Here is a 24,816-nt window from a genome sequence, read left to right on the forward strand (position 1 = left end):
TATTGGTGTTGGTTTTTTTTTTGAAAAACACTAAATGTTTTAGAAATGCTTTTAAATAAAATGAATAAACAAAAATGACACCGACCCCACATTATATTACTGAAGTGAAGAAAATGGAGTGGGGGGATAACCAGGAGTGGATTTGTGTGGGGGAGAAATGCTGGCTCAATTCAAAAACAAAGTCCTGGCTTCAGAAGGATTTAGTTCTAAGTAGGCCTATGCCTTTTGCAGCTTTCTTCACTTGGTGGATCTTGAGTTTCCAGTTTTAAAAAACGAAAGTAGACCCCACAAGCCTGACATCTGCCTGCCCCCACTTTAAAGCAGCTTCTTTGGGTGAATGGCACGTAGGCTCAGAACTATTATGCAGGCCTTTGAAGGAGTTCAGCATTCTGGCTTCTTCAAATCAAATAGTTCAGCCACAAAACAAGAAGAGTGTAAAAACAATTTAAAACAGTTCCACATTAAAAACACACACAACAGTAATAAAAAATAATAGTTCCAGAGCAGAACCAGATGGGGATAAAAGAACTCTGCTCATTAGGCTGGTTGGAAGAGGAAGGTTTTCCAGCAGATGCTGAAACGATAACAGAGATAACACCTATTATTTAGTATAAGAGCAGGTGCTGCCACACTAAAGGTCTAATTCCTATATCACCTGGAATTGACCTCCTTATAAGATGGTACCTGCAGCCTTCAGAGCACAGGGATTGACTGGGTCTATAAAGGGTGAGACAGTCTTTCTGGTTCTAAGTTTATAGGGCTTTATAAACCAATACCTGCACCTTGGTATTCTCTGGGTCAGTATGGCGTGTGGAACTTCAGTGAACATGCTACAGCTGTGTTCCAACTCTGTATGATTCTTCACTTCCATATTTGTCTGTTCTGTGTTGCCAACTGTAGGAACTAAGTTATTTTGATTATTAGTATACCTTTTGGTTAAACTCTTTGCTTATTTAAATGAATATCTGCACTTGTGGGGTGTGTGTGAGCCGCCTTTACCTGCTAGCTAAATCTAATCATCTTCTGAAGACAGCAGAATAAATGGATAAAAAGCCTGTAGGCTGATATTGAACAAATCAACTGAATACACAGCAGTCTCATGAAGGGCTGGTTCTGCTTTTGTGGAAAGCTAACTAGCATGTTGTTGTTGTTGTTGTTGTTGTTGTTGTTGTTGTTGTTGTTGTTGTTGTAGCAGCAGCATGTTGTTGTTGTTGAATTTATATAACTGAACTCCGGGGGACCTTGCAATGAAGGTTGCACAATAGCTGAAGAAGTGCATCATTTGGCTTTAACTTTGAACAAAAACACACATATTATCCAAAAGAGGACTGGAAAGTAGCCAATGTAATTTTTAGAAAGAAATCAGAGAAATTTATATGCTTGTTAGCTTGAAATGGTAGAAAGCACATTTTTTAAAAAATAAGTGTATAGAAGAACAAGCCTTGCTGAAGAAGAATCAGCATGGCTTCTGCAAAGGTAAATTGAAGAAAAGTACCAAAACTCACTATTTTGTGAGTGCTAATAGGCATATGGATGAGGTGTGATCTGGTAGACATAATGTATTGGGACTTTTGAACTATTCACAAAGCCTCTCACCAGAGGCTCATGAGTAAAGACCGCTCTCATGGGAGAAGAGGACCAGCCCTCTTATGGATTAAAAACTGGCTAAAGAACATAAAAAAATTCCTTCAGTAGCACCTTAAAGACCAACTAAGTTTTTATTTTGGTATGAGCTTTCGTGTGCATGCACACTTCTTCAGATACAGTGAAATAGAAGTCCCCAGGCACTTATGTAGAGAAGGGGTGGGGAGGGGTGGGGATGGGGAGGGGAGATCACTCAGAAGGGTGGTGGAAGTGGGTGGTGGGCAGCAAAAAAACGCTGCTATGCACCAGCCAGCAAGATGGTTGAGATGTCAGGTGCCATCCTGGCGCCCAGGCTCCTTCACTTGATCACAAGTGGTTGATAGTCAGGTGCAAAATACACCTGCTGTCTGGCTAATTTTGAACACTGTTTGCAGGTGGTTAAAACAAAAGGCAATTGTGTGGAATCTCCAAAGGGCTCTCTTCAAATTGGATGGATGGGCAAAAAGGAGCACTAAGGAGTTCTGAATGTCGGTGACTAACCAGGAAAACTTTTTTCTACCTCGGGATTGTGGATAGTTAAATGAAGACACTGACCCCAAAGGCTATAAAAAGGCAAATTGCATGCTAAGGATCATTGTGAAAGGAATGGAAAATAAAACTGCTAATAACATAGTGCCTTTATAGCAATCAATGCTGTGACCACACTTTGAATGCTGTGTGCATTTCTGATGACTCCATCTCAAAAAATAATATTGCAGATCTGGAAAAGGTGCAGAGAGGTTGCTGGAGAAATTCCCCCATGAAAGCACAATGTTTTGCATGGTTTAACTTAGAAAAAAATGTGAGAAAGGGATGTTTATAAAATAATGTACGCTGTGGAGAAAGTGGACAAAGAGGTGCTTTTCACCTCCTTTTATAATACGAGAATCCGAGCTCATCTACTAATTCTGAATATTAGAAGTTTCCAAAAAGACAAAAGGAAATGAGTTCTTCGCTCAGTGCCTAGTTAAACTATGGAACTGACTTCCACAAGACAGGAAGATGGCCATTAACATGAATGGCTCTTAAGAGAGGATTAGACAATTCACGGAGGAGAAGGCTACCAATCGCTGTGGACACAATGGCTATGTTCTCCTTTCACAGAACGCCTCTTGAGTAACAACTGCTGTGTATCGCAAATGGAGGGAGGATTGTTGCACTCTGGACTTAATGGCAAGATGTAGTGACTTCCAATTTAGACAAATTATTGGATGATAAGACCATCTGTGGCTACTAGCCAGCTATCTCCAGGGTCAGAGGGAGCATGCCTTTGAACACCAGGTGCTGATAATTGTAAGAAGGGACACACACACACACACACACACACACACACACACACACACACATATATATATTGTTTAGGTCCTTTGGTTTTGCCATTAAAGGGATTGGACAGCTTCCCAATGAGGAAAGGCTGAAGTATTTGGGGCTTTTTAGCTTTTTTCAAACTTTTTTTTAAAGATTTAATAAAATTATATATGGCAGGAAGAAAGTGAATAGAGATAGGATGTTTTCCTTTTTATAGGGCTGGCACTTGTAGTGGGGGTGGTTGCTGAAGAGGGGAGGGTGGCTGGATGTTCAGAACAGACCAAAACATGTACTGTGCTTCTGTGCAATGCAAAAATAATTTATGCAATTTGCTGCCCCAGAGTGTGATGGTGGTGACTGCCTCAGATGGCTTTAAAGTGAAATTAGACAAATGGCATTGGCCATGATACCTAAATGGGGCCTCCATGTTCAGAAGCAGTATATTGTGGAATAACTTCCTGAGCAGGGAAAGGGCACCAGTAGAGGAGCAGTTATTATTGTTAAGGAGTTTGCAAAATATTATTAAGATCTTCAACCTGACCCGGCAGTGTAGGGGCAACCAATGCAAACTTGAGCACTCAAGTTATGTGCTGATGGCAGCCTGTCGTTGTCCACAGTTTTGCTGCAGCTGGAGTCTCCAAACCAGGCCCAGGGGTAGCCCCACAAAGAGCACATTGCAGTAGTCGACTCTTGAGATTATCAAGTTCCTGCAGAGGCAGCCTTAAACTCTGGAACCTGACCTTTTAGCAAAACCCACCTGGGAAACCGGAAAAAATGCTCTTTTTTGCTCTTGATGCATCCTTTCTTCACTCTGCAGTTCAGGCAAATCTGTTTTTCAAGAAACGGTGTGCTAATGTGTAACCTTTGATGTTAAAAGGCCTTTACATGGTTTTCTACTTAAATTGTTCATCCACTGGAAGCAGAGTTCCTGCTCTGTTACAAGCAACAGAATCTTGACTTGCATGCTTCCCCCCCTCATCCCCAAATACTACAGAAGAAAATGCTTTTGGGCACACATCTGCCAGTATGTTTCCGAGCACAATTCAACGTGTTGGTGCTGACCTTTAAAGCCCTAAACGGCCTCGGTCCAGTATACCTGAAGGAGCGTCTCCACCCCCATCGTTCTGCCCGGACACTGAGGTCCAGTGCCGAGGGCCTTTTGCCGGTTCCCTCACTGCGAGAAGCAAAGCTACAGGGAACCAGGCAGAGGGCCTTCTCGGTAGTGGCACCCGCCCTGTGGAACACCCTCCCATTAGAGGTCAGAGAGATAAACAACTCCCTGACATTTAGAAAATACCTAAAGGCAGCCCTGTTTAGGGAAGTTTTTAATCTGTGATATTTTAATGTATTTTAATGTGTGTTGGAAGCTGCCCAGAGTGGTGGTGGTGGGGACCCGGCCAGATGGGCAGGGTATAAATAATAACTTATTATTATTATTATTATTATTATTATTATTATTATTATTATTATCTTCAGAAAGAGGTAGTTCTAATCAGCTGGCTTGCTGCTTTAATCTAAATTGTCATACTGACAAGAGTTGAAGACTTATTTTCATTATGTAACCATAATGAAAAAAGAAGCCCTGCTTGCAAGATTTGCAAGAGCCCCCCCCTTCCTGGTTTCCAAGGAAACAAGCCGGAAATGCTTGAGCTAGATGCAGTGTCTTATGGCATCCAAATATATTTAATATGATATTTTAGGGTTGGAAAAGTTTCGTGGTGGTCCTTGTCAGCAGGACCTATGAGGTTTAACATAAGAGGGGCTCTGCTGGATTAGACCAAAGGCCCATCAAGCCCTCATGTCACAGTGGCCCACAAGCAGGACCCGAGTGTAACAGCTCTGACCCCAATTGCTATTTCCAGCACCTGGCACTTAGTGGCATATTGCTTCTGACGGCAGAGGCAGAACAATAGCCATCTTGTCTAGTAGCCGCTGGTAGACTTGTCCTCCATGAATTTTTCTAGCCCTCCCTTAAAGTCGCCCAGTTCAGTGACCATCACTCTATCATGTGGGAAGATTTAGGCTGGCAGACTATGTATTTTGCCCAAGAGAAAGCATATCCCCAAATCCTGAATTTGGAAGTAAACCTTCCCAGGAGAGGTGGCTTCATAAGACCTATATGACTGCCTCAAGGCCTTTGCATTGTGAACAGGATAAACAAGGCTCTTTTGGAGGAATAAGAGGCCCCCACAAAGTGCACATTTTAAAATACCGTTATGGTTGCCCTTCCAGATGTGCTGTGCCTTTCCAAGAGCGCTTGACAAAGTACCAGATCTGAAGATGCCTGGTAAAGGTTTACAGCCTTGGCCTTGACGTTTTCCTCTGATCAGGAATGTGCTGTGAAGTGAACGGCTCTCAGAAAGAGGAGCCAGCTTTAGTGTCAGATACTTGGGGTCAGTTGGGGCATGCAAAGTAGCTGCCTCTGGCCAGGACTGAATTTTGCTCTTTTGGTTAGTTTCGCCTTTAGAAAACGAAATGAAAATTGAGCAATGGTTGCCCTGGCTTGAAAGGATGAGGAAGCAATGCCCAAGGTGCTCAGCCCAGTCTTAACACATGCTTCAATTTTAATTTTTCAGCCGTGGAACAGTCCACTGTCCCTCAGACCTTATGGGGCGATGGACTATATTTTGAAAAGAAGAAGAAGAAGAAGAACAACAAATTCCTATGCCCCACAAATAACCCAGAAATTCATTTTAAATAAAAGCACACATTCTACCCATGTAAAAACATGCTGATTCCTGGACCATCTGCGGGCCGGATTTAGAAGGCGATTGGGCCACATCCGGCCCCCGGGCCTTAGTTTGCCTACCCATGATTTAGATTGAGTACAGAAATATACTCATACTGTAACTAACTTGATGCCTGCATGCATTTGGCATGCGCATCACAACCAATGCACACTGTTTTTGGCCCTGGAAGGGGGTGGGATGGGGTTTATGTGCACCCCGCTGAATGCAACCGCTGTACAAACGGGAGTTGCCTGTATCCCCTAGTGCAGGCTTCCTCAGCCTCGGCCCTCCAGATGTTTTTGGCCTACAACTCCCAAGATCCATAGCTAGAAGGACCAGTGGCCAGGGGTGATGGGAATTGTAGTCTCAAAACATCTGGAGGGCTGAGGTTGAGGAAGCCTGCCCTAGTGTGTCTTTGCATTGCATACTGATGATCTTCCCCACCAGCACCTGAAATGTTTTGTTACCTAATAGGAGGAACTAGTAGTAGACAGAAAGGAGCAGAACATAAACAAGTACAGTATTGGATGGATATTTCTGATTGCCCAGTAGAACTTGGAAGAGGCAAATGGAGGAGGGTGCCAAGTTGCATTTTAGAGAGTTGATCACAGTAAAACGCTTTGATTCTTAATTCTGTGGTTTCCTCCTTTGCTCACGTGAGTAGCGCCATTGATTCTAAACAGCTACTCATGTAAGCTGGAAAGATGTCTAGCATTTTACTGTGGGAATTGTTATGCGTGTGTGCGTGTGCATGTGCATTATCCTTTGACCCTCCAGTTCCTTGATTTGCTTTTTGGCATTCTGAGAAGGCATGTGGAATACAAATTAGAAATGAAGAAGTAATTGTATTGTGGAATCCCCTCCTCTGTTATAAAGACGGTTGCTAGCAATAGCTCAATTAACAAATCATAGGCTGGATCTTTAGTGGTTCTTTTTGTGCTTCTGTACATTGTACGTGTGTCCCCCTCTAAATATGAACATGAATTGGCTTGGGATGGGTTTCTAGGCAGTGTGTGAAAGGTTCTATGTTTAGGGTCAACACGGGAACCTCTCTCACTATTTGCATCTTGAAATGTTTGTATCAGTTGGAACGTTTTTTAATGGCATCTGATGAAAATTGTGGCCTAGGGTTTCAAACATTTTCTTCTAATGGGTGTGCATTAGAACACAAGTTCTTGCACTCATTCTGCTGGAGATGCATGAATGCTTTTTGTTGCCTACTGCCTGTCACAAGTGGGGGAGCTGAATCCTGCGTTTTTATATGCCTGAACAACTCACCTTGATAGGGGCTGTGGATGTAACAAGGCGAGGTTGGCTGAATCCCTGAATCTTTCTAAGCTTAATGGCACTTCCTTCTGCTTACGTTTCATTAAAGCTCTGAAATGGCTGAAGATCAGCTTCTACTGAGCATGCTCTGTTGTGGAAACTGCACCCATAGAGGGAGATGGAATTGTGAACGAAGGAATTAGAGGCCTGGAAGGAGATTTCGCAGCTTTCTCCAGACAGAACCAGAGGTAGGGGTTATCTGGCAGCTTCATTCTCTTGCCAAGGGGGCTTCAGCTGACTATGGGGCTCTAATTGCTTCTTTTGAAGAAGCTGGAATAGGTTTTGAAAGCAGCACAGCCGAACAGTTGACACGAGATGGCTTCAGACTGCTTCCTGCTGATATATGTGTGTGAGGAGGACTTGGAACACAAATATATGTAGTTTTGCTGGCCTGTTCAAACCAGGACAGAGCAAGGACCTGCTTTTCCAGTGTTTTGGAGCGTGGGCTGGTAAACTAGGAGAGGGAAGGAACTGGCAGAGTTGCCTTATGGTGTCTTTCTGAGCTGGGCCTCCCCATCTCACATGGGAAGCCTTCGTGGTCAAAAGGCACGAAAGCAATTTTAAGTTTCACACCAAAATCTGCAGACTGTCGGGAAGCTACGGAATGCCATCGCAGTAATGTTCTTTTTCTTCTGCAGACGATTTATACGACTTACCGACTTATTTATTTATTTTGGCATTTGTTTTGCTTTTCATGATGTGGTCAATCACATTATACCATGGCAAAGCAAAGCAGGCAGGTGAACAAAAAGAGCCTTTCTAGCATTGCAGAGACATGAGATGGTACAATTGTGTGTGGTGCATGTGGCCTTGAGTTGATGCATTGTTTTGCTCTGATTGGCATGTCAGTTCAAGGGGAAAGAACAGCTTTGTCACTCCAAGGCTTTGCCAAAAGGTGGTTTGTGTCATGGCTGGGTTTCTGCTGTTGCACCAAACTGGCAAGGGAAGTGGTATCCTAAAAAGAGAGGTCCGTAACTCTAGGCTTGTTGCTCCACAGTTGTTCTTTTGGATTATTTTTATTTTGGCGTAGGGTTCTGGATTAGCAAAGATTGACACAGGTCCTGTGTGGCTTCCCCAAGCAATCGACTCTCCAGGCAGTGAAAAAACAAAACAAAAACCCTCTGCACTGAAAAAAGGGCCTTAACTGGGGTTAGTGGTTTATTTGCTGTTTTGTGTTTGATTCCCAAGATTGCGCCTGCTGCTTGGAAATGTTGCTTGTGTATAGATCAGCAAAGCTTGCCAATTTGCCATGCATTCGCAAATGCAAGCGCAGCAGGGGATTTGAAAAGGACAAGACATGAAAATATTTCAGTTTCTAGACAGCGCCTACCTAACCTAAGTCATACGTCATGGTTCAAAGAGGTTTGTCTAGAAATAAAGCCTGTTTCTGGCAGAGCTACTGCAATTTTCACAGGCAAAAGGTTCACCAGCTGAATCTGGAATGGAAGAGCAGTTTTGCAGACTTGGCTGGGCAGAGTTTGGGACACAATTGACCTAATTTACTCTCTCTTATATAAGTGGTAAAAGAGAGTCGCAAGAGCTGTCTGGAAAAGTTGGCAGAGGCCATCCCTGGGGCTCAGATCATCCTTCACCATTGTGGTGCCCTGCAGGTGTTTTTGGACAACAGCTGTCATCAGCCCCAGCCAGCATGACACAACTGCCTTGTGTGGTTAGCCTTTCATGATAGGCTAATCAGTAGAGTTACCTGAATTAATCTATGTGGGGCAGTGATATAGATTTAAAGTCTCTAGCTATGTATGAGGTGACACTCCCTTACACTGATAGTTGTTGTAAGTCAGGAAATGGCACAGTCATTCATAAATGTATTTTGAGCTGTGAAAATAAGGCTAAGCATGAGGGTCTGTGAACAGAAACTAGATCTGAAGTCAATGCAGGAGGCAAGACTTTGCTTGTGTACAAAGATCTATTCTTTACTCAGGTCATCGTCTTTTTATTACTTTGCCTTCAAAATAGTTTCCGCCCACGTTTTCCTGTACATTTGCCTTCACGGAGAGAGGACTTCACAAGATGCTCGATGTTAAAATCTTATGAAACCATTTTTGCTATTGCTTTTGCATGAAAAAAGAAAGTGAACTAGACTTTCACTGGTTCACACTACCTCCTTGCAATTACTTCATTACTTTTTATTTTTGGAAATTGCAAGGGTGAGTTGCAGTCCCCACCCATGGGTGTTTTTCTGCTCATTATTTGGGGTAGAGGCCTCACCTTTTGCCTGGCAGAATGCACTGTGCGGTTGACTAACAGAATCAACGCCACTCAAGCCAACTGCAGGCATTACAAGTGTCAGCAGACAATTGAGAAGTTTTTTTGGGGGGGGGATTGCTAGGACAGAACCAAAAAAATAAGCATTTTGGGCAAAGAGCACAAGAGTGTACAAAATTCAGGTGGTTGAGATAGGAAGGGAAGTGAGGTGGGGCGGGGTAGACACCTTAGAGCCCAAGAGAATTGGAAGCAGACCTGCCGCTCCTGTTATCTGCAGTGTTTCTGTAAGAAGCAGCATGGAGGAAGCCATTTTGTCTGCCTCTTTCACTGTCAGAGTTAAGATCACACCCAACATGGCTATGCCTTTATTTCACTGTACAACACCTCTGATCATTTCCATCTGTCTCCTCCTCCTTAGGTAGTAGAGAAACAAATTCCCTTGGCTGAATGCAGTCCCATTGATTTAAAGCAGTATTCTCTTGAAGCACATTCTTGGAAGTTATGAAGTGTGTGTGTGTGTTTGTTTGTGTGTGAGAGAGATTCAGATATTCCTTCCTTTTCACTCAAGCAATTTCTGGTTTATGCATCTGCTTCTGCTGCTACTACGGTACATGCAATGGGCGCTTAATGAAGACAAGAGATGACCATTATAAAGTACTGTATTTAATGTGTTGTTGTTTGCTGAAGCACACAGGTTTTGCACGTTGAGCCTTGCCTATCGTTTGTTGTTTTTCAGATATAGTATAGCAGTTATATATTGACCTGATTAGGTTTCATTGAGTTGATGATTCTCAACTTGCATTTTGTCAGATCAGAACAAGATATTTATTATGTATGTTTTAAGAGTGCAATCCATTGTATTGTGTGCACACCATTCATTTAAAGCATGTTACTTCTTCCCAAAGAATCCCGTGAACTGTAGTTTGTTAAGGATGCTGGGAATTGTAGCTCTGTGGCAGGGGTAAACAACAACAGTTCCCAATATTCTTTCGAAGAAGCCATGTGCTTTCAATGTACTTTTAAATGCATGGTGTGTACAGAGCAGAAGCATTGCTTAAAACTGCTGAAATGAATAGGACATAGGTTTTCTTAGCAGTGACCCTGATAACTTCCCCATCTTCCTTTCCCCTCCCAACATTTACATTTCTTGTGGATTGAAGAATTAAGCAAATGCAGGTCATGCCGAGCTTTGACCTGTAAAAATGGGTGACCTTAAAATGGGGCAGAAATTTGGTTCTCAGATGCTGAAAATAGGAACACAGGAAAGCGGTCTTAAACTGACTCAGACCACTGGCCCATCTACAGTGGCTCAGTATTGTCCACAATTACTGGCACTGGGTCTCTAGGGTTTCAGTCAGGAGACCCCACCTCTCTAGGGTTTAAGGCAGCTACAACACTTACCTCTCAAAACAAAACCGTTTGTGGAGCCTTGTAGGCTTAGATTAGAATACCAATCACCTCCTGAGAGTTATTTCAATGGTAGTAAACAATGGCACTCGGTGGGTTTTTTTTGCAGGGATGGTGATCTCCCCCCCCCCCCAAGAGTATACAGAGGAAAATGAGGTTTCTGTGGCGTGGGCTGAGTAGCTTTTAATGGGAAAAATAAAAGATGCAGGAAAAATGATTTTTTTCTCCCCTTGGGAGTCCTTTGTTTGTTGCAACCTCTTTATGTATGTTGTGCTGCATTATAATTTCAGCTAAGACTTCAAAAGTGACACCAGGTATTGGAAGAGATAAGGTCAAGAGGGAACTGAGTGGTTTGTGCAGGATGTGTGCAGAAGGCTGCATATGGGAGCTTTCCCCTTTTATACCTGCCGGGAAAGAATCCCTGAAAATTACGTATTATTATGATGTAATTAACCAAAAGCCCTTAAGGAAGAATGTGTCTTTTTTTGGAAAGGAATGTTCTTGTTCTTTCCTTTCTTTCTGAAAATGGGAGATCTTGAAAGGATGAAAGAGAAAGGAAAAGAAGAAGAAGAATTTAATACACCACTTTTCTGATTCTAAAGGAGCTTGATACCTATAGGGCCGCTTGCAGAACACATTATGAAAAGAAGCTGTAATTGCTTTTCTTGAACTGAAACTTTGCCTTGACAGTTGCAACTTCCAGGGAGGTTGCCCTGTTTCTTTGGTTGCAGCAAAAGCAACTTAGGTTGCATACACACCGTATATTTAAATCACACGGCCCCAAAGAATCCTGGAAACTTGTTGTTACCCCTCACTAGAGCTACATTGCTCAGCAATCTAACAAATCACTCTTCCCAGGTTTTTTTTTTGTGGGTGGGATGGGGAGACGAGCTTTAAATTTTTGGTGTGTGTGTAGCCAAAGAATATTGCGGCACTTCAAAGACTAATAAAATTGTCACGCAAATTTGAGGCTCCATTAGGCCCCATTCTTACTTGAAGGGTAACCGATTTTGGAGGTGTTGAGGCCCTAGAACAGAGCTTTCCAAACTGTGTGTCGCAACATATTAATGGGTTGGCAGCAGTGTGTAGGTATGTCACGTGAACGCTCCCTGCATTTCTCCCAGGGCTGGAAAGGGGTTAGTTTAACCTTTGGTTCACTAGTAAAATGGAATTACTGTGTCGTGATATGATGCATGTGTAAAAAGTGTGTCATCAACTTGAAAAGTTTGGAAAGCTCTGCTCTAGAGGCTTCTAAAATAGGCTGTCTTCAAAAAGTCAGAACAGAACCTAGGGCAGGCATAGGCAAACTTCGGCCCTCCAGATGTTTTGGGACTACAACTCCCATCATCCCTAGCTAACAGGACCAGTGGTCAGGAATAAGATACCTAGGGGATATCTTAGTGACTAGTTTCTAAGGCCAACTCGCTTAACACTAACTATTGTTTAGTCAATACATACAAACTAATTTCATCCCTCTTGAAGGTGAAGAGTTGTTTTTCTCGCTCTGGGAGGAATGAATTCTGTAGTCACAAAGCAGATTGAATAGTTAAAACCTAGTCAACCTTTTTTCCTAAAATGCCAGTAGTCTCCCACCACCCTGCCACCTCCTTGTGTATAGGGGTGATCATTGAAGTGTCTTGGAGACGTTTGTTTTAAGAGCATGGTTTGTGCCTATGAAATGGCTGCTGTTTCAGCAACAAGGAGCGTTGGAAGGGAAATGGATCTCCTTTCTGGGCAGACTCACTGTGGTGCAAAGGCCTGTAGAGGGAGCCCAGCCCTGTGTGGCCTATTTGCTCATGTATTCCCCTTCTGCTACAAACAGCCTTTGTCCTGGGCGTCGAACAATGAACGCAAGGACATTTGGGCCATGTTCAGGAAGACACAGCTAAACTCGAGAGCTGAATGTAAAGACTGGTGATGAGCTTCACTTCTGGGTGTTGCAACAGATCATTGTAGTAAGTCAAGCTTGCAGTGCTCCACTGAATGAGGGTTGTTGTTGTTGTTTATAAACCCCTCTCCTGTCAACTGTGGACATTAAAGCTTTGGCTTTAGGGCAGTAGCCACTGAATGGCAGGGCTTGGAGCTAGCAGCACGTCTTAATCTTTCCAGGGCTGCTCTGGAGCAAATGCTGTGCATTTTGACTTTTGTGAATCGATCATGCTTTCAACACCCAATGCAGGGAATTCATGCACCTGACAAAGTGGGTTCTAGTTCACCAAAGCTGGTGCCGAAATTAAAAAGTGTTGGGTCTTTAAGGTGCCATGAGACTCTTTCAGTAAGGAAGGTAGACATGTTGAATTGCTTGGGACTTGCTTGGGACTTGCATCTTGCTTAGGATTGGGCTACTATAACATAGCCTAAGATATGGGCAGGGAATCAATAAGAGGTTAAAAAGGGCTTGGGTTGGGGAAAAAGTTTAGTGTAGAATAATTTAATTAGTGAGTCTCAGACATAAATGAGGAACTCCTGTATTTAAAAAAGATTACCCCACAATACAGCGGTATTTCTTTCTTTTTAACATTTTTTTTATTCCTAGTAATGGTGACTGATGAGGATGATTGATTATTTATAAAAATGAGGATGATTGATTATTTATAAAAATAATAAATATTATTATTATTTACTAGCTCAGTATTGCCCTTGCTGAGGTCTCATTTGCACTGTACATTTAAAGAGGTAACATACCAGTCACTGGGTTCTCCCAAAGAATCCTAGGGACTGTAGTTTGTTCAGGATGCTGAGAGTTATTAGATGACCCCCCCCCCAAAAAAAATCCCCCCACATACAATTCCCAAAGTTCTCTGGGAAGAGGGATTGATTGCTTAACTATCATTCCAGTTCCACAGATTGATGCGGTTGATATGGTTGGGCATATATGTGGTAAGGCAATAGCTCAGGTAAACCGGTCACAAGCTATTAAGGGCTTCTTGATAAATAATAGTTGCACACCTTTCTATTGCCAAGAGAGCGCCAAAATTGATAGATTCCGCCTGCTCCATTAACAATAACAACAATAACAACAACAATAAAAATCATAGCCCCACACCATATCTCAGCTCTGTCCCTCCCATCTCCTCTTTCTGGTATTTGGAGAAAAGCTACATCTTTAGCATCACTGCAAATACATGTTGGCTTTTCTTTTTCCATTTGTGCTAGTCCTTAGCCTTGGTGGAACTTTTTCTTTGGTAGGGTGTGTGGATTTTTATGTATATATGTAGGTAGTGCTTTGACTTGACGTGAAGGATTGCAATGATACGAGCTTTAACAGTGAAAATGGTGGGAGACCTGCCTGCGATTCAGAAACTGTATTTATTCCGAATTTCCATCCAGTTTGTTTGGTTGAATTGTGCGAGTTGCTGAAGCATTCTGCAGCTGTTTACATTTATATTGAGTTCTGCTCGTGTGTCCTCATTACCACCACCCCCTCTTTTTTTTTTAAAAAAAGGTATGTTTTCGAACCTGTTGGTGATTGAAACAAAAAATTCAAACTGAGAACAACTGCAGGCATACAACTTGATGCAGCTAAAATACACTTCAAGTTGGAGTTTGCAAACACCCTTTTTTATTGCATTTATACTCATGTTGGGAATCTTAAATTCCAAGCTCCTCCATCATTTTGCCTGTTGCAGCTGGGCCACTGGCATAAAGAGCTTCTCCATGAAACCTTTTTACAGTACTGTACTTTGCTTCTATGCGAGTGAAATCTGCCTCAAGTTTGGCATAGTGCTAGAACGTGTGCCGGTTATCTCGGTTAACCGCATATCATATCTAGAGAGAAGGGCAGTGTCCTTGTATCTGTGCTGCCTGGAATAACAGCAGTTCCCGAGAAGCCTGCAAGTTTCTCTTTGAAATGGCCGGAGCTTTGAAGGGTGAAATGGTTCTCCACTGAGCATGCTCACTCTCTGTAGAGGGAGCTTTAATCACATGAGCAGCAACTGAATGAGGATCTGGTTGAGTCTTCCTCAAAATAAGAAGACATTTGCTGTGTTGACAGGTACAGTATCTTGCCACTTCAACCCTTTCCTTGTGCCATCAGTAGTAGATTCCTTCCTCTTGCAGGGATACTGCCAGCTGCTAAAAGGAGGAAATATTGGACGCAAGATTTAAAAGATGATCATGGCTGGATTTAGTTACTGTATTTTTGTACTGTCCGTTCCCCTACTCAAGAAGTGAAATAGCAGAGCAGAATGGTGCCTCGTGTAAATCGGTGCAGGATATTTTAATGGTGTCTGGGACTTGGGTTTTGGGGTTAAAGAGAGAGGATGGGGTGTCTGGAGAGTATCATAGTAAAATTACCTGCTGGAGTTTTGTTGCTGCTGCTGCGGTTCAGTAGAATGGTATTTATGGTTCCGTGAAAAAGTACCAGTTTTAGAATGGTTGTGCTGAAATTCCGTAAATGATTGCAATTTTACGTTTTTCTGCCTCATTTAATGTACATTTTTGGGGGAGCGGGGGAGGGCTGGGAAGGGGTTAGTTAACAGGAAGTTATAAACTATTCCTTAAGCATATTGTTTCTCCTTGGGATGGGCAGTTTTGCCCTCAAACCCTTTAAAACACACACACACACACACACACACACACACACACACACACACACACGAAGATAATGGGAGGTTTGAGTTTCTTGGAGGACTGGGGACGGGGAAATGGCCAGTAGTTTGGTTTTCACTTGGCTGATGTGAAGTGTTAAAAAAGAAATAACATTTCATTGTGTCAGTTGTGTGCTCAGAACAGTGTGATGTAGACCTGGTGTCTTTGTTTTGAGAAAGAGCAAGCTGGGTTGTCAGTGGGGCTTGCCTTCTCTGGGGCAGGTGACGTGATATCTCTATTCAAGGTGAAAGGCCCAAGCATAGAGAGTTATGACAAGGTGTGACCAGAAAGTTCAGTTCAGTCACAGAAATCAGACAGTGAAGAATATTTGAACATACAGTCGGCACCAGAAACCCACAAAATGCTCACAATTGTGTATGGAAATGAAACCGTAACTCGAAAGACAGTGTATGAGTGGTTTAAGTGTTTCTGTGAAGGGCGACAAACCATTGAAGATGACTCTCGGTCTGGCAGACTGTCAATGAGCAGAATGGCGGCAAATGTCAACAGAGTTTGTGAGTTATTGATGTGGGATTGGTGTTTGTCCGTATGAATGGTGGTGGAAGAATTGCATATTTCGCGTGAAATTGTTACTGAGGTTGCTGAGTTGTCCCACCCTCCATATTCTCCTGATCTGGCCCCACCGCATTTCTTTCTTTTTCTAAAACTGAAAGCTGTACTGAAAGGGCATAGATTTTCCAACATTTCACACGTCCAAGCTGCTGTGACGAGGGAACTGAAAGCAGTACGTAAAGACTTCTCCAAAAGTTTCCAATAGTTCTACAAATGTTGTCAACGGTGCATCGTATTTTTTGGGGGGGGTGAAGCTACTTTGAAGGCCTGTAAGGTATGTATGTTCAGGTATTTCTCACTGTCTGATTTCTGTGACTATTCACTGAACTTTTCGGTCACATCTTGTATAATGTTGATGTGAAAACAAGCCTCATAGACACAGCATTTTCAGAGCCAAGACCCATATACTACATTTTGCCCAACAGAGAAAGCTTTCGACAATATATCTTGGAAATTTATGAAAAAAACCATAAAGTTAATGGGATTTGGAGAAACTTTTAGCAGAACCGTAGAAGTAATTTATCAAAATCAGAAAGCAAAACTGATCATAAACAACAAAATATCTGACAACTTCAATATAAAGAAAGGAACCAGTCAAGGCTGTGTGTTATCCCCACTGCTATTTATTATAGTCCTGGAAATATTGGCAATGATAATTAGAGAAGATTCTGAGATAAAAGGAATAAGAATAGGAAAGAAATCTTTTAAATTAAAAGCATATGCAGATGATTTAGTAATAACAGAAGACCCATTTGAAAGCTTACCAAAAAATATTAGAAAGAATCCATGAATTCGGCCAGGTATCAGTATTTAAATTGAATATAGATAAAACTAAATTGTTGGCTAAAAATATGAAGGTGCAAGATAAATTACAATTGCAGGCGTCATCTGGTCTATCAATTGTCAAAAAAAAATGTTTAGGAATTGATCACTGCAAAAAGCATAAATTTATATAACAACAATTACATTAGGACATGGAAAGAGATGAAAATAGAATTATTAATATACAACAGATTGAATCTCTCATTTTGGGGGAGAATTTCCACAATTAAATGAACGTGCTGCCCAAAATGTTGTACCTATTTCAGTTGATCCCAGTGATAGGCAGGGCAGGATGCTTCAAAGAATGGAAGAGACACTTATCAAATTACATCTGGCAGGGCAAAAAGCCCAGAATAAAACATAAGTTAGTTATATACATTAAAGAAAGAGGAGGCTTTGCCCTGCCAAATTTGAAGATCTATTATGAGGCATCATGTCTATGCTGGTTAAAAGAATGGTTAATTTTGCAAAATATGGAACTATTGGATTTGGAAGGTTGGGACAACAAGTTCGCATAGTATGCTTATCTATGTTATGGAAAGGTGAAGGTTCACAGGTTTTTTTTCTAAAACCATATAATAAGGAAAGCACTATACACAGTATGGGATAAATACAAAGGCCTATTGGAGCAGAAAACTCCCTGGTGGCTTTCACCGTTAGAAGTCATTTTGGTAAAGAAAAAGAACATGGAAAAGAATTGGGCAACCTATAAAGAATTATTGAAAGAGGAGGCAAATTAATTGAAAAATAAATTTAAAGAAATTAGGCATTATGTGATAGACTGGCTGCGATATCATCATTTGAATGAAACCTTTAAATTAGATAAGAAAAATGGATTCACAACAGAAAATTCAAAGTTAGAAAAAGAATTAATACATAATAAAAGCAAAGTGTTATCCAAAATGTATAGATTATTACTTGATTGGGAAATACAGTCATACCTCGGTTTAAGAACGCCTCGGTTTGAGTATTTTCAGTTTAAGTACTCCACGGACCTGTCTGGAGCGGATTAATCCACTTTCCTTTACTTTCAATGGGAAAGTTTGCTTCCGGTTAGGTACGCTTCAGGTTAAGTACAGACTTCCGGAACCAATTGTGTTTGTAAACTGAGGTACCACTGTAAAATATGAAGAGGTACCGGTAAAAGAAGTCATGATTAAATGGGCAGAAGACTTTGGGCATACGATACAGATGGATGCATGGGAAAATTTGTGGATCGGAGATTTAAAATTTAGGGCATGCTACACACTAAAAGAAAATATTATGAAGATGTTGTACAGGTAGTATTTAACACTTAGTAAACTAGCAAAGTTGTACAAAACAAACTCAAATAAATGTTGGAGGTGTAACAATGTTACACTCCCAATTACACTCCCAAATGAACAATGTTACATTTGTGTTGGGGATGTAGGAAAATTAGAAACTTTTGGGATAGTATTTATGAAGAATTGAAAAAAAATGTTCAAATAAACTTTTTGTCAAAAAGCCCGAATCATTTCTCTTGGGTTTATTATCACCAGATATCCCAAGTGATAAAAGGAGGATATTTTTATATGCCACTACAGCAGCAAGAATGCTTATTGCCAGAAAATGGAAAGGGGAAGAGATTCCAACGATGGATAAGTGGCAAATAAAGCTATTTGAATACATTGAGCTAGCCAAAATGACAGAAATAATTAGGAACCGAACAACCCAAAAGTTCCGTAAGGAATGGGAGTGTTATAAAAATTACCTAGAAAAAAATTGTTCTCAAATAAAACCCTTAACTATGCTTTGATTAACTTTTGCAAAAGGCAAAACAGTTATTATAATTGAATAAGTTAATACCAAGAAATGAAAAACATCTGAAAAAGGCAGTTAAGGAAAGAAAAGAATAACTTAAATTTAGGTGGTGGACGGAAGTCACCACAAAGGACTAGAGTGCTTAGGTTCGATAATTCAGAATAATAATCAAGGGTTATTGATGGAGGGAAAGATACTTAGTTATTATGTATTTTTATGTATTTGTTTATTCTTAGTTTTAGTTTGAATTTTGGGTGGAACTTTTCTCTGTATGTATGTAAAGCAAAGCTCAATAAAAAATACTAAAAGAAAGAAAGAAAGAAAGAATTTAAAGTAGCTACATATCCAAAGAAACCTTTTGGCATTATTTTTAACCTCCCTTGCAAGCCTGAGCTGACTCTGAGCTTTGAGCAGCCTGGTTTTCTCTGTGCAGCTGTTTATGCTGGAACTGGTTAGTCTTCATTCTGGCTTGGAAGTCTATAGCAGACACTCACAGTAAGGCTCCTGTTATTTCTCTATCCTACAATTTTTACCCATATACTCCCCACCTGCCTCCCACACTCCAAGTGTGGATCTCTCTACAAGTGTACACATTATTTACATATAATGCTGCTACTTCTCCCTTCCTCTTTGACCTATTCCTTTTAAGCAGATTGCACCCCATAGTTTCTACGCTCCAGTCATGCTTATTAGGTCATATTTGCCACTATGTATTAAGAGGTCAAGTTCTTGCTTGTTTATTATATTCTATGCGTTTGTGTAGAGGCAACTGAAACCACAAACCGTTCGTCTGCACACTGCTGCCTCTGTGCCCTCCATAGGGAGTCACCTGCCATATCCACTTGATGAAGCATCGATGGTGAGGAAACTGGACACTTCAAAATTGGGAGTCACTGCACACATGGGAATTGTTAACCTCAACTTGGTGCAGCCATTTTATCTATTTATCTTCAACTCTGTTAATGTGATTACTGATCTGTCTTTCCTCATTTATCCTTTTTATCCTTACAATGGTGTCCTCTGAGATGTAAATAGTACTGGAGAACAAAAGAGATCTTGCAGAGAATTCTTTTTTTTCCCATGCAGAAGATACGTTGTTCCTTCTGCCTGAAATGTGGATGTTCTGCTACTGAGCTGTGGCCTTTCCTCAGTGGTCAGGGAGTTGCAGCCCAACAACATATTTGGAACCCGATGTTGAAGAGCTCTGTGTTAGGGCAAGGGATATAACTCAGTGGTGGAATCCCATGTTTTGTAAGCAAAAAATTCCAGGTTTGGTCCCTGACATCGTCAGTTATAAGGATTGGGCAGCAGATGATGTAAAAGATTTCTGTTTGCCTGAGACCATGGAAATCCACATCCAGTGAGGCTATGTACATATCAGCAACTGGAAACGCTGTGAGATTTATTCCACCCCTCCTATGTTTCAAGTTGTTTTTCTTTACGTTGCTGCACATGTCAGTGAGGTGGCAAGGTTGTCTTCACCCAATGCGTGTTACCCTATTCATTTCCTCGTGCCGAACTCCTACTTGCTGAAGCTGGCACCTGCGCAAGTATACTGGCTGCCTGAAATGTCCACAGCTGCACTGCAGCTTCCGTTTTCTAAGTGTATGGATATTGATTTGAGGGGAGTGCATCAAAGAGGAATCCTGAAGAAGCTTGTGGGAGACAGGTGAATCGCAGCTAACATCATGCTTAAAACACCAAAGAATGGCAGGTGGCACAAATGGTAACACAACCTCTAAGGAGATGATTGTGGGCTAGATAGACCAATAGCCTGACCTGTTGGAAGGCAAACAGCTCTATGTCTAGACTAGTGTTTTTCAAACCTCAGTCCCCAGCTGTTGGACTACATCACCCACCTTCCCTAGCTAGCAGGAGCAGTGGTCAGGGGTGATGATGGGAGTTGTAGCCCAACATCAGCTGGGGACTCGGGTTTGAGAAACACTGGTCTAGATCATAGATTTACAGTGGATCATTTCCTCATAGTTGTCTTGTGCAGCACACAGCACACCCTGTAAATTAAACCATCCAGGTACAGTAGGTGTCTCCATGTTACCTGCTTCCTGGTCCCTTTGAGTGCATTCTGTTAAGAAGCCAAGAGCCTCCAGGAGTCCTAGAGGATGAGGATTTTAGGACCTGCTGCTTTGGAAAATTTCCTTTCTACTCCAAGCACTCACTGTCTGTCCATTCTTCTTGTGTCCAGCAAGGGCCCTTGTGCCGGCATGACCTCTTGGGTGTTCTGCTGATGCCAGTTCTGTTGGTTTTTTAAAAGCAAAAGCTGGTTCTTTGGTGTGACAAGCTTTCAAATTTAATGTCTTTGTGGAAGGGCTGGCCAGGTGTGGTGTTGACTGTCTACCTGGGGATGCAAGAATCTACCTTACACAGAGTCAGACCATGGTTCCATCAAGCAAATTACATGGGTAGGCACTCTCCAGGGTTTCAAACAGGGAAACTTTCCCAGTCCTACCTGGAAAGGCCAGTGACTGATTCTGGGACCTCCTACATTCAAATTATTTGTTCTGCCAGTGAGCTATGGTCCTTAGGAGCATAGTGTTATAAGGGGTCATAGCATTGGTCCATCTACCTCAGTATAGTCAGCACTGACTGGCAGTGGCTCTTCGGGCTTTCATAGAGGGAAACGGCAGGGAATTGAACCTTTGCATGCCAAGCAGATGCTCTACCCTTGAACTATTCCTCTTCCTGTACAGCCTACTCCCCTCCCTTTCTTAATGTGCTTCTTTGAACACAGCTCTTGGGTTCTGTGATGGAATAAAGGCAATATATGAAAGAAAGAAAACAAGCAGATAAAACAAGCACTTGCCTGTTTCTAGAAATCAACCCCAAATCACATGGGGGGGATATATCCTGGAGTCTTCAAAGATGCCATGTTAAGGAAGTTTCAGAATTCCTTCCCTTTTTAAAAGTCACCTGGTGTTTTTTTTTTTAGCAAGCTATTCTTTTTTAACCCTGTATGTGTGTGATAGGTAAAGGTAAAGGGACCCCTGACCATTAGGTCCAGTCGTGACCGACTCTGGGGTTGCGCGCTCATCTCGCATTATTGGCCGAGGGAGCCGGCGTATAGCTTCCAGGTCATGTGGCCAGCATGACAAAGCCGCTTCTGGCAAACCAGAGCAGCACATGGAAACGCCGTTTACCTTCCCGCTATAGCGGTTCCTATTTATCTACTTGCATTTTGACGTGCTTTCGAACTGCTAGGTTGGCAGGAGCTGGGATCAAGCAACGGGAGCTCACCCCGTCACAGGGATTCAAACCACCGACCTTCTGATCAGCAAGCCCTAGGCTCAGTGGTTTAACCCACAGCGCCACCTGGGCTAGCAATTTACACGCTAGCAATTTTGAAATTTCATTTGTACAGATTTGGTTGCCGCTAATCGCTGTGTTGGAATTGCTTTAAGAGGTTGGCAGATTCACTGTGCCTAACGGTCTCCAGAACATACGATAATCTGGTAAATCCCCCTGATCTAACTGCACAGTATATGCCTGCATGAATGTGCTTTTAAAAAAAGAAAAAGAAATCATTTGCACAAACTATATATGCCCTGAAAATTTGCTTGCTTTGGGGCGTCCTCAACTTTCTCCTATTGCAGACAGTACTGCTGGTGTCAAGATTATTAATGTCCAGAAATAGGAACCAGAGTGGTGCTAAGAGGGAATTAAATGGGGAACCCCCCCCCCAATCAAACTTACTGCATCTTTTGGGATCTCTGCTTTCCTTCCTTTTAGTTTGGGGCTTTAGTTTAAGGTAATACTTGGTAGGCAGGTGGGTTACCTGAGCCCAGAGGAGATGGCTCTTGGCTACCTTGTAGGGCTTTTCCGCACCATCCACATTGGGGGGGGGTGCCCTCTTTTGTTTGCCAGTGCCTCTTGCAGACATGTGTGTGGGCTTGCATTTGAAGATGGAAGTAGCTATTTTGCTGGGATTTAGGAACTCCGTTTGTTGAAGGGAAATAACACATAGGCAACCCCTTCTTCCTCTTTCTGCTCCCCCATACTCCCCAAAAGAACCCCCCTCCCACTGTAAGGACTGGCATTCAGTCACAAAGGAAAATGCCACCTGGAAATCTTGCTTTCCCATTTCAAGGGCAGTTCCTGCAGGGCATGTTTTCTACTGGGCTGGATTCTTGTATTCCTCCTGTTCTTCTTCTTCTTTTAAGAGCCCAAGTGGCTTTAGACCTGAAAATGTGGAACCCGCCCTGTTGTTTCTTAGCTGCCTTTATTATACCAACCAACCAGCAACTCAGACCAGCATCTTCCTTGCTTTTTCAGAGAGAGGTCCCTTTCTAAACTGGGCCAGGGGTGTTGAACACACACACAGAGAGAGGCTCTCCTCACATTGCAAACACTAGCTGCTGCTTCTGGCAAAAAAAAAAAAGAGAGAGAGAAAGAGAAGGGGGAAAATGGCAGGTTGTCGTATGTCTGTAAACAATGCAGTTATGAAATGGCAGTTCTCAGCTGAGCCGGAGCATGCTCACAGAGCAGCCTGTAGGGGGAGGTGATCTGAGAGGAGATGATCTAATTCAGAGCAATTTTGGGGATTGAAGGGAAAGGCCAGGCTCCATCCCCCATGGCAGAGCTAAAACGAGACTTCTGGGAGTAGGGCCTTGTAGGCTGTGTCTGGGAGCTTTAAAGGGGTCTGCTGCTCTTGCTGGGGTCTTGCCTACTGGGTGGTGAAAATGCCTTGTTTTTTCTCCTTGGGTTTTGTTTGCTTCTTTAAATGCTTTTCCAAAAGGGACCAAGTCTTAGCTGATGACTTTATCTGGGCTTAGTGTGGATATAGACCTATGGGTGTAGTTCCTTCCTCTTGGTTCCCCTCCCTCCTCCTCACCGCTTTTCTCTCTCTGTTCCTCATGCTGAAAACCTCCCCACCCCCACCCCTTTTAGCTAGGGTGCCTGGTTTACTGTGGCCTTTTCCTCCACTGGCTGAGTCTCGTTTTGAACATTTTTGCACTCCTTGGTGGGGAGGCCCTTGCACACTCCATTTCACAAGCACATGTTTGGGGGCAATGGGGATGGGCACCCATGGTTGTGTTTTACCTCAGACCTGTCTGAATTTTCTCCATCTAATCTTCTGACATTTAGAATCAGTCAGGTACAGGGAGAGGAAAGGAGAAGGGCAGTTCTGATTATTTGGGGGTGAAGGGGGCAACCTTTATTCAAAATGGTAACTTCTGGAAAGTGAATACTCTCTCTCTCTCTCTCTCTCTCTCTCTCTCTCTCTCTCTCTCTCTGTGTGTGTGTGTGTGTGTGTGAGAGAGAGAGAGAGAGAGAGAGAGAGAGAGAGATCTATCTAATCTATCAATCAATCATCTATCTATCTCGCTATATATTCTCATATTCATTATTTGTATTTCTATAGGCCAACAATCCTAGTTGGGTTTGCATTGCATCTTCTCTCCCTTTATAATGCTTTATAATGCTTATAATGCTTTATTCTTGTTACTCTTGTAGGTCTTCTAGTGGCCTGAGGTTTTCGAAATGGACTGTTTCCTGCCCTCAAGAAGGTCCTAGTTTGCGAGACATATCCTAAGCATGTTTACCCTTAAAGGTAAAGGTAAAGGGGCCCCTGACCATTAGGTCCAGTCGTGACCGACTCTGGGGTTGCGCGCTCATCTCGCATTATTGGCCGAGGGAGCCGGCGTATAGCTTCCAGGTCATGTGGCCAGCATGACAAAGCCGCTTCTGGCAAACCAGAGCAGCAAATGGAAACGCCGTTTACCTTCCCGCTGTAGCGGTTCCTATTTATCTACTTGCATTTTGGCATGCTTTCAAACTGCTAGGTTGGCAGGAGCTGGGACCAAGCAACGGGAGCTCACCCCATCACAGGGATTCGAACCGCCGACCTTCTGATCAGCAAGCCCTAGGCTCAGTGGTTTAACCACAGCGCCACCTGGGTCCCTTAAGTAAGTCCAATTTTATATCCTTGAGACTTACGTCCAGGTAAGTGTGCTTAGGATAGCACCTTAAATGCTCTTCTTTCATCTCCCTCCTCCCTTCCTGATGTGTCTTTCCCCTACCCTTAGGGTTATGAGACCAGAAGTTCGGGATAATACTGCAGTATTTTTTTTGCGGGGGAGGGTAGCAATGACAGCCTGAGCAAAGAGACATTCTCCCTACTGTGTGTTTGGGCATGGAGTTCTGCATTGACCCTTGCAATTAATGCTTAATCCTTTTATATTTGTGTGTGTGTTTGTGTGGGATTTAATAGCTGTGCTAGACAAGTGGTATTGTCTTGGTGAGCTGGCCTTATGAAATGGTTTTGAATATTAAAATGCACACCTGAGAACAATAGAGAGGGAGATTTCTTTGTTTGATTGCTGTGGGCCCCATGATGCAAAGGGCCTCAACCTGCAAAGAGGCAGTGGGGGGAAATGATGGTGTAAACAAACAATCTTCCCTTTTTTTGCATCCTCCA

General features: G+C 42.5%; 1 protein-coding gene across 18 annotated transcripts in view; it reads left to right on the forward strand.

The window, feature by feature from the left end:
• EHMT1 (euchromatic histone lysine methyltransferase 1) overlaps positions 1-24,816 on the forward strand; it is a 139,440-nt gene that overhangs the window by 31,462 nt on the left and 83,162 nt on the right. For 3 of the 18 annotated variants that reach the window (XM_088664986.1, XM_035112762.3, XM_035112761.3), the window contains exon 2: positions 23,853-23,949. The exons of 10 other annotated variants lie outside the window; for them this stretch is intronic. The gene's annotated coding sequence lies outside the window, so the exon portion shown is untranslated. Of the gene's footprint in view, positions 1-7,035; positions 7,175-23,852; positions 24,305-24,816 lie in introns of all 18 variants that reach the window. 5 more of the 18 variants (XM_088664979.1, XM_088664980.1, XM_060270630.2 and 2 more) reach the window with 3 other exon arrangements.

The sequence above is a fragment of the Zootoca vivipara genome, chromosome Z2 (genome assembly GCF_965207765.1).
Source record: "Zootoca vivipara chromosome Z2, rZooViv2.hap1.1, whole genome shotgun sequence".
Taxonomy (NCBI): Eukaryota; Metazoa; Chordata; class Lepidosauria; order Squamata; family Lacertidae; genus Zootoca; species Zootoca vivipara.